The following is an 18,091-nucleotide window of genomic DNA, read 5'->3' as shown; positions in this document are numbered from 1 at the left end:
CTAACTGTACTTTTGTGGAGGTTTGTGGCTTGTTGCTAGGTGTAGGTACCTACCTGCCCTATCAATAACCCATTTTCCAACATAATTGGAAGCAGCGACGGGATCCTGTACTTGTGTTCAATATCACGTTACAGTTTTAGATAAAACAAATTAAAAATCCTTTAAATTGTCCTAGTGCAAAAATTGTTTTTAATTTTTAATTTTAAATATTTTTTTAAAAATTAATTTGGATTAATTTCAATTATTGAATTTTTGTAATTTTTCTAAATTCTTGTTTCCAATTTTTGCAAAAAGTTTTTGTTGACACAAAACTAGGGAACCATGGAGCTTGATCTGGCTAGCCTACCCACACTAACAGTAGTCCAGCTTAGGGGGTTGTGTATTGAGAGAGGGTTGCCTGCAACCACTGATCTCAGGAAGCAAATCCTGATCACATCCCTGACAGCATGGGCTGAGGCCCAAGAGGTAGAGTCAGAAGAAGCTCCAGAGGAGGGAGAAAGAAGGGAGGATGCTAACTCTAACCACTCAGGGGAGGGAAGGCATCAGACCCCAAGTGAGGAAGAGGAGGAACGGTCCTCACTGGATACAGTCACTAGGGGCAGACCCAAAGCTAGTGGTAGGAAGAGGGTCCTTTCAGGAGGAGAGAACCCATCCATCAGGGAAAGAGAGCTGGAAGCCCAGCTAGCCTACATAGCTTTGGAAGCAGAGAAGCTGGCCCTAGAGAAGAAAAAGTGGGCATACAAAGAAAAAAGAGATGAAAGCAGCGATAAAGAAGCTGAGGTGTCCATGGGTGGGGGAGTTTGCCCCAGATTACCCAAGGGGGTGGTTCCTGCTTATGTAGAGGGGGATGACATAGATAAGTGGCTAGGGGCCTTTGAGAGGGCACTCCAAATGAGAAGGGTTAAGCCTCAATACTGGGGTTCCCTTTTGTGGGAGTTGGTCCCCAACTCAGGGAGGGATAGGCTTCTGACCTTAAGGGGGGAGGAGGCAGATTCATACCCTAGTATGAAGAGGTGCTTAGTCAAGAAGTTTGGTCTGACCCCAGAGCAATATAGAATGAAGTTCAGGGACACCCAGAAGGTCAGTACCCAGTCTTGGGTTGACTTTGTGGACACCTCACTAAAGGCACTAGAGGGCTGGATTATTGGCAACAAAGTAAATACTTATGAGGGGTTATACAATCTGATCATGAGAGAGCACATCTTGACCAATTGTATCCAAGAAAGGTTACGCCAGCATCTAGTGGACTCTAAGCTGACCAACCCTAGAGAGCTAGGGGAGGCAGCTGATGAGTGGTTGAGAACCAGGGTGGTTGTCAAGTCCCAGGGGGGAGACTCCAAGAAGGGGGGGACAGGTCCCCAAAAACCTAAGGAGGGAGGTGGTAAGCCCACCACAGAGACTCCCTCTGTACCCCAGAACCCTAAGAAGGAGGAGAGTAAATCCCACTCCCACTCTGACATGCAGAGACAGGGAGACCCAGGGTTAAAAAAGCTCTTGGACAGTAGGGCTTGCTTTGACTGTCAGCAGACAGGTCACTTCAGAGGAGATGCAGCCTGTCCAAAGAAGGTGGTTAGCACTGGGCTGTCCAGTGTAGCCATAGAGGAGGATTCCTCAGATGATGAAGTCCTCCTAGCATTGTGCTGGGAGACAGGACCAGATGGTAAGCTGGTGATCCCTGAGGGTGGGAGTAGGCACTTCCACCACATTCAAGTGAATGGGATCCCTACCACTGGCCTGAGAGACACCTGTGCCAGTCACACTGTAGTGAGTGACCGGTTAGTGACCCCAGACATGTATGTCCCAGGAAAGACAAAGAAAGTCAGGATAGCCACAGGGGAGGTCACCTCCAAACCTGTAGCCATAGTGCCCCTAGAGAGGGAGGGTATCCTTGACTGGATTAGGGTGGTAGTCAGTGCTGACCTTCCCCTAGATTGTATCCTGGGCAATGACCTCCCAGAGGAGAGTCTGGTCACAGATGGGGTGGTCGCCCAGGGCGCCCCCCCAACCCAAAGTCCTGGGGAGTCAGTCCCTACAGTTAGGAGACAGGGGTCCCCAAGAAAAGGAAAGAAGAAAAGGAAGGGTAGGCCACTCTTAAAGAGAGTTCCAGGGAGCCAAAGGCCTTCTGCCCCAGTAGGGGGGGAGCCCAGAGTTGGCACTGGTGAGGCCTCACCTGACCCCAAGGAAGTCCTGAGTAGTCAGGCAGCTGTCCAGATGCAGGGTGTTGCCCCTGCACTGACAGAAGGGAGAGTGGAAGGAGGGTGTCTGCCACAGGAGGTGGTAGCCCCCCACTCAAGACAGCAAGAGGGGTGCCAGGACCCCAAAGATGCCCCTAAAGCAGCTCAGCCACCTGTCAGTGGAGAGCTTAGGGTGTGGTTCTGGGTACTGACAGCTGTCAGTAGCCTCTGCTGGGTGCTAGCCTTCCTGGCAGCACTGTACTTGGCCTGGGAGGCAGACCCCAGGGCCAATAGCAAAGTAGGCCCCCTGACCCTGTTGGTCATGGTGGGGTTGCTCAAGTGTTGGGTGACCTCTTTGGGTAAGCTAGGTGTTGCCCTAGCAAAGTTTGGAGTAGGGGAGGTGGGCACCTCACTACCCAAGTTGGCAGAGAGAGAGGAGGAAGACCCCCCTAGAGGGAAGTTTCAGTTTGACTTGGGTCCTTTTACTGTTGGGATGGCTTCACTACCCAGAGGGAGTGACCCTGACAGGAGGATATAAGGCAGAGTAGGCCCTGCAAAGGGACAGCCAGTTTTCTTCACTGTCTTCCTCGCCTAACAAGCCAGGAAGACTCTCCCAGGGTTGGGCTGAGTCTCCTGGGCGTGTGGGCTGGGGGGGGGTTGTGTGAGAAACTGGGGCTGATTACAAGTGCCCCATAACTTTTTGCCCCCATTTTCCACTTTATGCTGGTGTTTTCCTGACTCTGATGGTGCCCTGGGTACTGCTAACCAGTCCCAGGGCCTGTGCTCTGTGTAAAATGGATATGCAAATTAGGCTAATTATAATTGGCTAAGTTAACCTACCTATAAGTCCCTAGTATATGGTAGGGCATGTAGGTTTAGGGACCACAGCATAGGTGGTGCACACCTAGGTGCATTGCTGAGGTGCCCAGTGTCATTTTAAAAGCAAGCCTGCCTTGCTGGCTGCTTTTAAATTAAAGTTATATGCAAATTCGACTTTGGAATTAAAGGTACTTCCAAAGTCTTAAACTACCTTATTTTTACATATAAGTCACCCCTAAGGTGTGCCCTATGTGCCCCTAGGGCTGGGTGCCATGTAACTATAAGCAGGGACTTTATAAAAATAGATTTATAAGCCCTGGTGAGGTAAAAACAGCCAAATTCGTTTTTCCCTCATTGAAGTAAATGGCCTTCATAGGCTAGAATGGGCAGACTTTATTTTAAATTTTAAAGTCTCCTTAAATGTTACATACCAAGAATTTGGTATCAAATTGATTGTTATAATAAATCCCACAACTTCCAGTTGTTGGATTTAATATAACTAGTGCAGGTAAAAAGTTTAGACTTTACCTAAAAAGTTGCCAATTTCAGCTCTGCATTGTTTTTGCTCCTGTGCTCTGATTGGCCAGCCTGCAGCAGCTTCTGCCAGGCTACTTTAATGAGGTGTGAAGTGGCCTGACTTCACACAAAGGAATGTGCTTGGGGGAGAGAATCTCCCCTCAGCAGATGGGGAAGCAGGAAGGGGGAGGGCTGCCAAACTGGTCTTCAAAGGCAGAGAAGGACATCTGGAGCACCCAGCAACACCCCCACATCCAGCAACCCCAGACAGCTAGGTGCCCCCTTGATTAGATTAGGAGAGGGCAGGAGAGGGGTGTGTTTATGATTTTTAGCCACACCAGTGGGTGGGCTCAGCCAGATCTCTCCTCTAAAAATCAGATTCATCCATTTTGGATTTTTAGAGACTGTTGCCTTCTGGGATGGATTTTTGCCACACTTCCCAGGAAGTGGTCATCACAGGGGGACGACCCTGTCCCTGATTGGAGGACCAGGGCCCCCCTGCTTTTCACCCAGGAGCAAGGATAAAACTGGCAGACCTGCACCCACGCCTCAGATCCCCTCCAGAATTCAACAAGAAAGGAACTAAAGAAGAAGAAGGACTGCCCTGCTGGACCCCTGGCCTGCACCTGGAACCTGCACTCAGAAGGACTGCACCAGCTGCACACTTGGGCTTCACCACAAGAAGGACTTTGCCTGGCTTCAACTGGTTCAAGGAGGGACTCCCTGTTTGCTACAGGTGAAAAATTGCTAACCAGAGTCCCCTGCACCAACTCCTGAAAAAGTGACCAGCTGACCACTGTCCAGTGGCCAAAAAGGAGTCTGCGCCAGGTGCACTCTGGGAGTTGAAGTCCGCACTTCCCAAGGACCATCACAGAACTTCTGGACCCTTGGGGTGAGCTGTGGACCCCAAAAGAACCTTAAAAGAACATCTGGGTGAAGCCCCAGAAGTTTGGAAAAGATTGGAGAAATTTTAGAAAAAAGCTCCATAAAGTGACCGACTCGACGCGGAAATTCTAGCCGGCTTGCCTCAACCGCGACCCGGCCTGAATTCGTGGTTCGTCCCGGTCAAGAAAAACATCCGAAAAAAAGACTAAGTCCGAACGTAAAAAGTTGACCGGGACCTTCCAGCCATCGTATCCGAGAAGGGCTCCACGGACGTCGGATCAAGATCCAGGTTTACCCCGGTCGAAGGATTTTCGTCTCGAAAAAACGACTAAGTCCGAAGGTAAAAATCACCACCGAGGAAACCGACTTCGCGTATCCGGACAAGGGCTCCAGGAGGTCGGATCCAACTGGCAGGTTCGTCCCGGGGAAGAAAAACATCGAAAAAGAGACTAAGTCAGAAGGTAACTTTTTGACCGAGGCCTCCCGCGACTTGTAGCCGAGCAGGGCTCCATCGCGGTCGGCCTGAAAGTTTGACTTTGCCCCGGTCCTGGTGCAACCAGATGACCCGATTGGCGCTTTTCGTTTCTGAGCGCTAGAAAATAATAATACTTTAAAAATTCATATCTCCGGTTCCCCTGAACCGATTTTAATCGTTTTTGTGTCATTTTAAAGATAAAAATATAAGCTATTTTTATAAATTGGTTTTGGATTTTTAAACTGTTTCCTGTGTTTTATTTAATTACTGTTGTGTGATATTTGAATGCTTTACACTTTGTCTCCTAAGTTAAGCCTTGACGCTCGATGCTAAGCTACCAAGGGTAGAGCTGGGATTAATTTACTGAGACCTAACTGTACTTTTGTGGAGGTTTGTGGCTTGTTGCTAGGTGTAGGTACCTACCTGCCCTATCAATAACCCATTTTCCAACAGTATTTCACCAAGTAGTTGCAGTGGGCAACTCAGAGTACCTGTGCAGAGTGGCAAAGGTTCCCTATGAATGGGGGGGTCTCAGGTTCCTTGAAGGTAGCTGTAAGTCCAACCATGCCTGTAGATTGTTTGCTAGGCAATGGCCTGGAGGATTCCCTATGGAAGGAGGTGGAACACAGGTTTCACTTGGAGATGTTGGGTCTGCCTGGTTGGGTATGTGTATCCACCTGGTCAATGGCAGCCCGTCAGGGTGGTCAAGAGCCCATGGAGCCTGAAAAAGTGGCCCAGGGGACCCCAAGAAGAAGAAGGGCAGGGGGCGCAGGAAACCGGCCCCAGAAGTTTCCACGGTCCGGGAGGAGATGGAGCCTGAGGGTGATGCTCCGGAGCCTACAGGGGAACAGGTAGCTGAACTGGGGAGGTTCCTGAGCTGTCGCAGTGACAGCAGGAAGGAGGACCCACCAGGGAAGCATTCAGTGCAGCACAGAAGACATGCCCTACTCTGCAGGGTTTGCAGCAGCTGGCTGCAGACCAGGTGCTGGCAAGGAGCCAGGATGTCACCTGATCTATTGGGAGGATGGCCTCCTGTATAGTGAGCCTAAAGTTCCTGAGCCTGGGTCAGGTGGTACCCCAGTGCTTCAGTGCCTTACTACTGGGGTTGGCTCATGATGTGACTTTAGCTGGACATTTGGGGTGGGACAAGACCTTTGAGAGGGTTGCCACCCACTTTCACTGGCCCCTAAAGCGCAGGCATTCAGATGCACATTGCAGGTCTTGCCAAACTTGTCAGACAAGTGGCAATAGTCGGGGGAAATGTAAGGGTCCCCTCCAACCTTTTCCTGTTGTTAGTACCCCCTTTGAAAGGGTTGGTATTGACATTGTGGGGCCTCTGGATCCCAAGACAGCCATGGGCAACAGGTTCATCCTGGTCTTGGTGAACCATGCCACCCGGTACCCAGAAGTCATTCCTCTGAGGTCAATCACTTCCCCTGTGGTGGTTCGTGCTTTGATGGGGGTTTTTACCCGCATGGGGTTCCCCAAGGAAGCGGTATCTGATAGGGGTACCAACTTCATATCCACGTATATGAAGTCTCTGTGGAAGGAGTGTGGGGTAACCTACAAGTTCACCACCCCTTACCTCCCCCAAAGTAATGGTCTGGTTGAGAGATTCAACCGCACCATGAAAGGCATGATCATGGGCCTGTCAGAGCCCTTGAGGCGGAAGTGGGACGTCCTCTTGCCATGCCTTCTGTTTGCTTACAGGGAGGTGCCTCAAAAGGGACTTGGGTTTAGTTTCTTTGAGCTGATACATGGCCACCCTGTGAGGGGACCTTTAAGTCTGGTGAAGGAGGCTTTGGAAAAATCTCCTAGTAAACCCCCCAGGATGTATTTAGCTACATGCTGGCTACAAGCTGGCTCGCTTCAGGAGTCTCGCACAGGAGAACCTTGAAGCAAGCCAGGAGGATATGAAACGGTGGTATGACTGGAATGCCACTCTGGTTGTGTTTCAACCTGGTCAAAAAGTGTGGGTGATGGCACCAGTGGAGCCTAGGGTGCTCCAAGACAAGTGGACTGGGCCTTATGAGGTGGTGGAGTGCAAGAGTAAAGTCACCTATCTGGTGGACTTGCAGACTCCCTGGATCCCTTTAAGGGTCCTGCATGTTAACCGCCTCAAACCCCTCTTTGAGAGGACTGAACTGTCCATGCTCCTTGCAACAGATGATGTGGTGGAGGAGGAGAGTGAGCCTTTTCCTGACCTGTCTGCAGGAGAAAAAGATGGGTCTGTGGAGGGAGTGATCCTCTCCCCCTCCCTGACTGCAGAGCAGCAGAGGGACTGTCACCAGGTGTTGGAACTGTTCGCCTCACTGTTTTCCCTGATCCCAGGGGTCACACTCTTTTGCACACATGATGTGGACACTGGGGACAGTCCACCCATTAAACAGAAAGTTTACCGGGTGACTGACAGGGTCAGGGCTGCTAGCATTAAGGATGAAGTTTCCAAAATGTTATCCCTAGTGTTTATTGAGCATTGCAGCAGTCCTTGTCCAGCCCAGTGGTATTGGTCCCAAAGGCTGGTGCACCTTGTGCCATTCCAGAACTCAGGTTCTGTGTGGACTACTGGGACAGCAAGACTGACGCACACCCCATCCCCCAAGCTGATGAGTTCATTGACTGGTTGGGATTTGCCAGTTTGACTTAACCTCTGGGTACTCGCAGATCACCTTAACTGAGGGGGCCAAGGAGAGGTGTGCATTTCCTATCCCAGATGGGCACTTTCAATTTAAAGTGATGCCCTTTGGGGTGAAAAATACCCCTCCCACCTTTCAGAGGTTGGTCAACCAGGTGTTGGCTGGGCTGGACGAGTTCAGCGCCGCCTAACTGGATGACATTGCTGTATTTAGTTCCACATGGGAGGAACATCTGCAACACCTCTGTAGAGTGTTGGAGGCCCTGCAGAAGGCAGGACTCACTATTAAGGCAAGCAAGTGCCAAATATAGCAGGGTTCTGTGGTGTACTTGAGACACCAGGAAGAAAGTGGCCAGGTGGCACCCCTACAGCCATAAATTGACTCCATTCTGGCTTGGGAACCTCCCAAAACCCAGACTAATGTGAGAGCCTTTTTAGGTCTCCCTGGCCACTACAGGAGGTTTGTCAAGGGATAGGGTACCATTTTTACCCCCTTGACTGAGTTGACTTTTAAGAAGCAACCCAAAAAGGTGATCTGGACAGAAGCTTGCCAGACCGCTTTTGGTGCCCTGAAGGCTGCCATGTGCACAGCACCTGTGCTTAAGACACCTTACTACTCCAAGGAGTTTGTTGTGCAAACAGATGCCTCAGAGCATGGTAGTGGAGCAATAATCTCACAGCTTAATGAAGAGGGCCTAGATCAACCCGTAGCCTTCATTAGCAGGAGGTTACTTCCCAGGGAACGTAGGTGGAGTGCCATAGAACGTGAAGTGTTTGCTGTGGTCTGGGTACTGAAGAAGCTAAGGTCCTACTTATTTAGAACTCACTTCCGGGTTCAGACCGACCACAGGCCCCTCAGATGGTTAATGCAGATGAGGGGTGAGAATCCAAAGCTGTTGAGGTGGTCCATTTCCCTACAGGAGATGGACCTTACGGTGGAACACCGCCCTGGTACTGAACACGCCAGTGCTGATGGTTTGTCCAGATTCTTCCACCTTAGTGGTGAGAACTCCCATGAGGTTGGGTAGTTGCACCCACTTTCAGCTGGGGGGAGACACGTGTTAGACTTTTCATCCTTGGCGTGGTCTCCACTACAGGTATGTGTGAATGATATGCAGTTGCTTATGGCACCACTTGGGCAGAATTTGATTTAGGTTCTGCCAGAGGCTTGCAGACCATGATTTACATGGGACTGTGCCTATGAGTGACTCACTCAAAATGACCATGGCCTATGCCATTGACATGCCTGGGTGCGTCTTTGATTGGTGTAATGTGTGTGCGTGATCTGTATTTAGTTGTCAACCTGTGGACACTTGTAGTGGTTTGTGAGCAGCTTCTGTGTCCAAAGTGGACTTGACTCCACCTGTCCACATGTGGGGTGCCAGTCAGAGTGTGGCTGTGTTATGTACATGTAGGTTTATGTGTTTGTGAAGTGCAATGTATGCAGTGCAGTGTGGCATGCTGCATATGTGTTGTTGGCTGTACATCTATGTGGGCCTGCCCATGTGTACTAAGTGTGATGTTTGCCTTGTTTGTCCTAGATGGTTGGTGTGTTGTGTGTTATGATTGGTATGGTGGCTTATCCATGAGTAGTCTATTGCCATATTGGCCATCCTGGAACCACTCATTGATGGTGCAATTAAAAAATATGTATGCATCAAAGGCTATGCCAGGACATTTAGCAAGGAGGCTGGTGAAGAGCCCATGGTGGTCCACGATGGTCTGCACATTGACAGAATGTGTGTGCTTGCGGTTTCTATATAGATGTTCAGTTGCTGCAGGTGGTACCAGTTGCACATGGGTGCAGTCCATTGCACCCAACAAATGCAGAATCCTTGCTTGGTCTCGTGCTGCAAATGCTGGGTGCTGGGAAGGAGATATGGTGGGGTGTGAGGAGTATGATAGCTAACAGGACCTTAGGTAAAAGGGCCGAGAAGAATGACTGGGAGATACCAGCCACTTGTGCACTCGTTATCTGAAATGATCCAGATGGCAACATATGGAGGACAGTGAGGAGTTTCGTTATGGGTGGAATGTTAGTGGAAGTTTGCTCCCTTGCTGTGATGTGTGGCGCAATATGGAGCAGCAGGTGTACAATGGACTCCCGGTTGAGTCTGTACATCCGGATGACATCTTATTCCCTCAGTCCAAGGATGGTTGTGCACTGTCTGAAGATCCTCTCCTTCCTTCTGTGCTGCCTTTGTGGCTGCTCTGGTAGTGTTTGGGGTTGCAGCAGTGGTGGTGAAAGTACCTGCTGTCTTCGCTGATGCCAAGGTGGAGCAGTAAAAAACATAGGGGGTCATTACAACATTGGCGGTAAAAGCTGCTTACCGCCACGCAGAAGACCGCCAACACACCGCCACGGCCGTGGAATTCCGCCACAGCTATTATGACCCACAGCTCGGAATCCGCCAAAATCTAGACACCCACACAAGTCCGCCACACCAAAGGTCAGTGATAAACTGGCGATAACAAAACCTACACTGTCACACCAACAGGAATACGCCCACACTATCACGACCCACGAATCCAAGCGGCGGTCTTTCAACCGCGGTATTCCATTGGCGGTACACACCGCAGCGCTCAAAATAAACACACATTTTCAAAATACTACCACATTGGACACATTGAAAAACACACACCTGATACACATACACACACCACTCCCACACACCCAATACAATATAAAACACACACCCACATCACCAACAAACCCCTACGACAACAATTGCGACAGAAGGTCAGAGAGAGACACCACCAGAAACAACACTAGCATCCACAGGCACTCAACACCATCACTCACACAACATCCATGCACCTCACACAACACACCTCTAAGTATCACCCCACACATCACAACACACACCACCCCACACATCACCCACACCACCCCATGGCACCGCAAAGACACCCCAGGTTTTCTGAGGAGGAGCTCAGGGTCATGATGGAGGAAATCATTCGGGTAGAGCCACAGCTATTCAGATCACAGGTGCAGCACACCACCATAGCTAGGAAGATGGAGCTATGGCGCAGAATCGTGGACATGGTCAATGCTGTGGGATAGCACCCAAGAACTAGGGATGACATCAGGAAGAGGTGAAACGACCTACGGGGGAAGGTGCATTCCGTGGTCTCAAGACACCAGATTGCAGTTCAGAGGACTGGCGGCGGACCCCCACCTCCTCCCCCAGAACTAACAACATAGGAGGAGCAGGTCTTGGCTATACTGCATCCTGAGGGAATCGCAGGAGTAGCAGGAGGAATGGACTCTGGTAAGTCAAACCTTTAACTACCATATCCCCCACCTTACCTGCATGCAATCACATACCCCCACCCTCGCCCTCACCCCCATCACTCCAACTCCTCACACATGTCCCACTATCACAAACCACACATCTCAAACCCAAGCCCTACATGCAACACCAAAGCATGGACACCCATCACCAAAGCATGTCCAATGCACATACCCATACACCCCCCTAAACCATTATCACAGAAGGTCCCACACAAGAATGAAAGCACTGGGGTACAGGGTGACCCACCCATTGCACACCATGGCATACACAGATGCAATAATCATGCCGTTCCACCCCTGCAGGACCCCTACCCAACGGGAGGGTCCAGACATGTCCACTAAACCCACAGAAGAGGCCCACAGTGATGACAGCAGCTCTGTCCAACTGGATCTAGATGACCAGCCCGGCCCATCTGGGACCTCGGGACAGTCGGTTCCCCTCACACTGGCACAGGCCACCACAGAGCTTCCACCCTCTGGAAACACCAGCACAGCACCCACCTAGCGGACCCATCCCTCTGTCCCCAGGACACGTCAAGCAGCAGTGTGTCCACCATTACAGGGAACCCAGGCTAATCCACCACCCCAACAACACCAGGGACCTGGGGGCAGTGGTAGTGGGCACACGGTTCAGGGGAGAGAGGCCCAGGAACACAGGGAAACTGGGAGGGCTGCTGCGCGACAGGGGGAGGATAGGCCCAGGGAACCCACTCTCCACGAGGCCCTCTCCAACATCATGGGAGCCTACCACCATTCCCAGGAGACGATGGCAACGGCAACACCACCCTGGGCACCATTGTAGGGGTGCTGAAGGAACTTGTCAACACCAGGAGGGACACTGTGGCACAACAAGGGGCCCCTGACACTAGCCTGGACGATGAACTGCCCACCACCTCCACCAGCGCTAGTGGACAGGAGGCACCACGACACCAGCACCCCACCCCCTGCAGATGGAGAACCAGCCGCAAGCGGTCCCTGAGATCCAGGACAAAGACAGAGAACAATGCCAAGACCCCGCCAAGAAATTAGACCACCCTGATTGTAATCCTTCTGTCCCACTTTTTCACCCTGTCCATACTTAAACTGCCCTAGCTCCACTTCCTATACCCATTTGGACAATGCACCTGTGAGACTAATAGACTGGACTCTGCCATGGATATTCCTCCACCATCACCCCTGACCATTTTACAACCCCCTCCACTATTTAGCTCTTAAATAAACACCCTTAAATCACAAAACAATCTGGAGTCAGTCTGTGATTTCAAAAATGTGTATTTGCAATAACTGTGGAAAAATGCTATATCCAATGTAATGTCAACATACCTATGTCACTTAGCTCTAGTCCATGCGGAAACAAAGCAGAGGTCACACAGTGGGACACACATCTGTGAAATCGTAAGGGAAAGTGACAACTCAGTGTACATACACTGGGTGAAAATGACAGACAGATGAGAGGTAGAAGAATTAAATCAGATGTAGCAGGTAGTGTTGTCTTCTTACCTGTGTCTCACTGGAAGTATTGCTGGATCACCGTGTTCCTGTTGTCTACGTCCTCTTCTTCTGCTTCCTCGTCTTCACTGTCCACAGGCTCCAGAGCTGCCACAACACCTCCATCTGGACCATCCTCCTGCAGAAAAGGCACCTGTTGTCGCAAAGCCAAGTTGTGAAGCATACAGTAGGCCACGATGATCTGGCACACCTTCTTTGGTGAGTAGAATAGGGAACCACCTGTCATATGGAGGGACCAGAATCTGGCCTTCAGGAGGCCGAAGGTCCTCTCTATAATCCTCGTGGTTCGCCCATGGGCCTCATTGTAGCGTTCCTCTGCCCTTGTCCTGGGATTCTTCATTGGGGTCAGTAGCCATGACAGGTTGGGGTAACCAGAGTCACCTGCAAATGTCGAGGGACAACTGTTAGACACAGACTAACTCTTAGGGACATCCCCAGACCCAGACACCTAGTCACACTGTATTGGGTCCATGTCCTCACCTAATGGCCACACACAGTGCCTCTGGAGTTGCCCCATCACATAAGGAATGCTGCTATTCCACAGAATGTAAGCGTCATGCACTGAGCTAGGAAACTTGGCATTCACATGGGAGATGTACTGGTCGGCCAAACACACCATCTGCACATTCAGAGAATGGTAACTCTGCGGTTTCTGTACACCTGTTCACTCCTGCGGGGGGGACCAGGGCCACATGTGTCCCATCAATGGCACCTATGATGTTGGGGATATGTCCCAGGGCATAGAAGTCACCTTTCACTGTAGGCAAATCCTCCACCTGAGGGAACACGATGTAGCTGCGCATGTGTTTCAGCAGGGCAGACAACACTCTGGACAACACGTTGGAGAACATAGGCTGGGACATCCCTGATGCAATGGCCACTGTTGTTTGAAAAGACCCACTTGCTAGGAAATGGAGTACTGACAGGACCTGCACTAGAGCGGGGATTCGTGTAGGATGGCGGATAGCTGACATCAGGTCTGGCTCCAACTGGGCACACAGTTCCAGGATTGTGGTACGATCAAGTCTGTATGTGACAATTACATGTTGCTCCTTAATTGTCGACAGGTCCACCAGCGGTCTGTACACCGGAGGATGCCGCCATCTCCTCACCTGCCCCAGCGGACGTGCTCTATGGAGGAGAACAGCGAGAACACTGAGGTACGTAAACACAACTTTATAGCAAAATGTTTGAAAATCGATATATGGATGTATTAGTGTTTAAGCAAAGGCCTAGATATGTGTGACGCATTCTAAATTAAAGCCATGTGGCCCCCTGAAATGGCGGCTGCCTGACCTGTAATATGGGACAAGGGGATATGAGGTAACTGCGCTGGCGTTGTACACCGTCGAGGTAGGCAGTCGATGACCCCGTCGCAATCCTGCATTGGTTAACAGTGACCCTATGGGTCCCAGGAGCCACTGACGATGTACGCCGGCGGTGACAGTACGCACCGCCGCGGACGTCACCGCCATTTTCTCTTTGTTCAATCACTTGATACCTGATCTTCGACAGGAGAGGACCTACACTGCAAGTGCTGCTGTGACCTCAGTCTGGAAGAGACAATGGCTCGTGTGTCTGGAGAACGGGCCCCTGCCTTCAGCACGGAGGAGTTGGAGAAACTAGTGGATGGGGTCCTCCCCCAGTAGACGCTACTCTACGGTCCTCCAGACAAGCAGGTAAGTACACTGTGAGCATGCCGAATGGGCAATGCCTATTTGGAGTGGTGTTGATGAAAGATAGGGGGGGGAGAATGAGGCGTGCATGAAAAGACGGTGAGTGCATGTGCGTCATGGCAAGGGTAGGGATGCAGGCCAATGACTGTGACGGTGCGGATAATAATATCTTCCCCTTTTCCCTTGTACTATTCCTGTAGGTCAGCACCCACCAGAAGAAGGATATTTGGCGTGCCATCACCAAGGAAGTCTGGTCCCTGGGGGTCCACCACAGACAGAGCACCCACTGCCGTAAAAGATGGGAGGACATTCGACGCTGGAGCAAGAAGATGGCGGATGCCCTCACTGTTGGGCAGTCTACCATTTTGAATGCCATCCAGGGTGTAGAGAGGCAGTTGCAACAGACCAATGCATACCTGGTGGGCATTCATTCTGGTCAGGCAGCCCAACAGCGAGCTTTTCAGACTCTGGCCTCAGCATTGATGGCAGCCATTGTCCCTGTCTCTAGCCTCCCCACTCCAACTTCCTCCACCCAGACCCAAACCCCTGTACCTCAGCCTATCCCAAGCACACCATCAGACCAGCATGCACACACGTCAATACACAAGGGAAGCTCAGGCAAAAATAAGCACCACACATCCCACAGGCACTCAAGCAAGCATCATACACATGCAGACATACCAACATCCACTGCCTCCACTGTGACCCTCATCCTCGTCTCCCTCCTCCCTCCCAGTCTCGTCTCCACTCACACCTGCATGCACTACATCTTCAGCCACTAAATCCATCACCAGCACACCACCACCACACCCCGCTCATGTGCAGTCACCACCCCCACTAACATTCACACATCCCCTGTGTCCTCTCCCAGTGTGTCTGTGAGCCCACCTCCCAAGGTACACACGCCCACCCAACAGCCATCCACCTCACGACAGCCTCCAGCCCATGCACCTTCACCCAAAGTCAGCAAACGTACACCTCCTACAACCACTAACTCTTCCTTCACTCCCAAACCCCCTCCATCTACTCATCCCAGTGTGTCCCAAAAACTTTTCCTGTCCAATCTTGTCCTCTTCCCCTCACCTCCCCCACCCCTTCAGTCTCCCAGGGCCCGCCTTTCCAGGTCCCAACCCAGCACCTCAGCCACAACATCTGCGGGAACAGTAGTGCCAGTAGTAACCGGCTTCTGGAGTGCGACAAACAGCAGGGCATCTAGTGTGCCAAGGAAGCCAGACCACGGACAGTCCCCCACCTCAAAAGCACAAAAAGTTGGCCAGTGCCCAGCGGGAGAGGGGCAAAACATCTACCACCAAAGCCTCTGCCAGGGGTACAGTTGGGAGTGGGAAGACAGCTGCGCCACCATCCTAGGTTGGGAGGGGGCACAGAAAAACAGGCAAGTCGGCGAAAACCTGCACGGTGGACAAGACCGCCACCAGCACCGCTGCCAAGGACACCGCCACCACAAGCACCGCTGCCAAGGACACCACCGTCACCAGCACCGCTGAACAGGACTCCGCCGCCACCAGCACCGCTGCCAAGGACACTGCCGCCACAAGCACCGCTGAACAGGACACCGCCACCACCAGCACCGCTGAACAAGACACCGCCACCACAAGCACCGCTGCCAAGGACACCGCAGCCACAAGCACCGCTGCCAAGGACTCTGCCACCACCAGCACCGCTGAACAGGACACCGCCGCCACCAGCACCACAGGCCAATGAGCGCCAAAGCTTCCGATGCTACTGAGGCCACCACAAGCAGGATGAATCACTCTGGGCACAAGGCCCCCCTCCAGAACCAGTGGAGATTTACATCCACTACCCTTGTCCTTGGCAGGATGAAGCACTCTGGGCACAAAGCCCCCTCCAGAACCAGTGGAGATTTACATCCACTACCTCTGTCCTTGGCAGGATGAAGCACTCTGGGCACAAAGCCCCCTCCAGAACCAGTGGAGTATCACATCCACTTCCTCAGTCCTTGGCAGGATGAAGCACTCTGGGCACAAAGCCCCCTCCAGAACCAGTGGAGTATCACATCCACTACCTCAGTCCTTGGCAGGATGATGCACTCTGCGCACAAAGCCCACTCCAGAACCAGTGGAGTAAGGCATCCACTTGAGAGACTGTGGCTTGGCACTCCCCATGATGCAGCAGTGGGCAACCCACCCACTGGAAAGACTTGTGAGACTGTGGCTTTGCACTCCCCAGGATGCTGCAGTGGGGAACCCACCCACTGGAAAGACTTGAGAGACTGTGGCTTTGCACTCCCCTGGATACAGCAGTGGGCATGGAGCCCCCTCGTGGATCTGGCATTGTGCACTCCTCCGGCTGAGGTGCCCCCCCTTTCATCCCCCCTGAGGTGCCTGTTGTATTACTATCTGATGCACCAGCAGTGTTCTCTCTGTTTTGATGGGGTATTGAGTGTGGGCCTCACCCATGTATTTTGGGCCCAGTGGTCCACGGACTATGATGGTGGAATACGTTGGACTTGTGTTCTTGATGTATATATTTGTTTATAGTGTAAATATATATATATATATATATATATATATATATATATATATATTTATTTTTTTGTACTTGTGTGTGTGTTGTAGTGGGTGAGGGTGGGGGTGGGAGTGTAGCGTGTTGCGTGTGTGTGTCACTCTTTTTTCCCTCCCCCCTCCCCTGTGTCGTAGGTGCAGTACTCACCCTGCCCTGGTCTTTGCCGCCGTCTTTGTTGTTCCTGGTAGAGGAGCAGGAAGATAAAGGCTTGGAGTATCTGGAGCTCGGGTTCCATGGCGTCCTGCTTCCTTGTGGGGGGTGTAGAGGTGAGCGTTTTCCCTTCCAAGTCCTGTTTCCGCCGTGTTTTTGTTCGCGGTGAATCCACCCCGGAAAAGGTGGCGGATTAGCCTGTTGTAATACAGTGGGCGGAACCTTGTCTTCCGCCTGTCTGTTGGCGGTTACCGCCACGGTGTTTGTTTGTACTGCTGTGGCGGTCTGAGTGTTAAAGTGGCTGTCTATGTTGTCGGTTTCCGCCACGGTCGTTGTTGGACCTGGCTTTTTGACGGGGACATCCCCAAACTTTTTGCCTCCTTCCTCCTATTTTTTCTGACCTGTGGTTGTTGGCTTTTGACCTCTGGGCACTTTACCACTGCTAACCAGTGCTAAAGTGCATATGCTCTCTGTGTAAATTGTACTACTGATTGGTTTATCCATGATTGACTATTTAATTTACTTGTAAGTCCCTGGTAGAGTGCACTACATGTGCCTAGGGCAGGTAGATTAAATGCTACTAGTGGGCCTGCAGCACTGGTTGTGCCACCCACCTCAGTAGCCCCTTAACCTTGTCTCAGGCCTGCCATTGCAAGGCCTGTGTGTGCAGTTTCACTGCCACTTCGACTTGGCATTTAAAGGTATTTGCCAAGCCTAGAACTCCCCTTTTTCTATACATAAGTCACCCCTAATGTGTGCCCTAGGTAACCCCTAGAGCAGGGTGCTGTGTGGGTAAAAGGCAGGACATGTACTTGTGTGGTTATATGTCCTGGTAGTGTAAAACTCCTAAATTCGTTTTCACACTACTGTGAGGCCTGCTCCCTTCATAGGCTAACATTGGGGCTGCTCTCATACATTGTTGAAGTAGCAGCTGCTGATCTGAAAGGAGCAGGAAGGTCATATTTAGTATGGCCAGAATGGTAATATAAAATCCTGCTGACTGGTGAAGTCGGATTTAATATTACTATTCTAGAAATGCCACTTTTAGAAAGTGAGCATTTCTTTGCACTAAAATCTTGTTGTGCCCTTCAATCCACGTCTGGCTAGGTTTAGTTGACAGCTCCTTGTGCATTCACTCAGACACACCCCAAACACAGGGTACTCAGCCTCACTTGCATACATCTGCATTTTGAATGGGTCTTCCTGGGCTGGGAGGGTGGAGGGCCTGCCCTCACACAAAGGACTGCCACACCGCCTACTGGGACTCTGGCAGACAGGATTGAGCTGAAAGGGGGCTTGGTGCATCTCTTAGAGACTCTTTGAAGTCACCCCCACTTCAAAGGCACAACTTAGTATAAAACAGGGCCTCTGCCCTACCTCATCAGACACTTGCTGGAGAAGAAACCTGAACCA

Source organism: Pleurodeles waltl, chromosome 3_1 (assembly GCF_031143425.1).
Source record: "Pleurodeles waltl isolate 20211129_DDA chromosome 3_1, aPleWal1.hap1.20221129, whole genome shotgun sequence".
Lineage (NCBI taxonomy): Eukaryota > Metazoa > Chordata > Amphibia > Caudata > Salamandridae > Pleurodeles > Pleurodeles waltl.
The sequence above is the reverse complement of the archived record's forward strand: the minus strand, read 5'-3'. Positions refer to the sequence as shown.